Raw genomic sequence first — 435 nt, 5'->3', positions numbered from 1 at the left:
AAGGAAGCATAAGATTTTGAAAAGAACAGCCCTGTTTCTGTATGCATAAAAATCAAAGTAATGCTTCAAAAACAATGCCGCTACAGGTACTGAGTTCCTGCTTTGTGTATACTTTGCTTTACATTTTATTCAATGAGTAAAGGAATTCATGGAGAATTATTATATGCAAATGTTTGGTGTGTACTTTGTTGCACACATTTCATTCTAAACTTAGAACGGTTGAAAATAAATCTTTTAATGTTTTCATTATATTTATCTTGCTTTCACCCAGCACATTATTGAAATTACTGAAGTTCTCTCTCACATCTTTTCATATCTAGTACAAATGTCTGCTTGAATATCTGCTATTAGGCTTGCATTCTTATCGCAGCAATGACCTTAATCAAAGTCACACAGGACACCCTCTGTGGCTTCACTGCAGTATCTTTCCTCACC

This window comes from Rhincodon typus, chromosome 30 (assembly GCF_021869965.1).
Source record: "Rhincodon typus isolate 14 chromosome 30, sRhiTyp1.1, whole genome shotgun sequence".
NCBI classification, from domain to species: Eukaryota; Metazoa; Chordata; class Chondrichthyes; order Orectolobiformes; family Rhincodontidae; genus Rhincodon; species Rhincodon typus.
The sequence above is the reverse complement of the archived record's forward strand: the minus strand, read 5'-3'. Positions refer to the sequence as shown.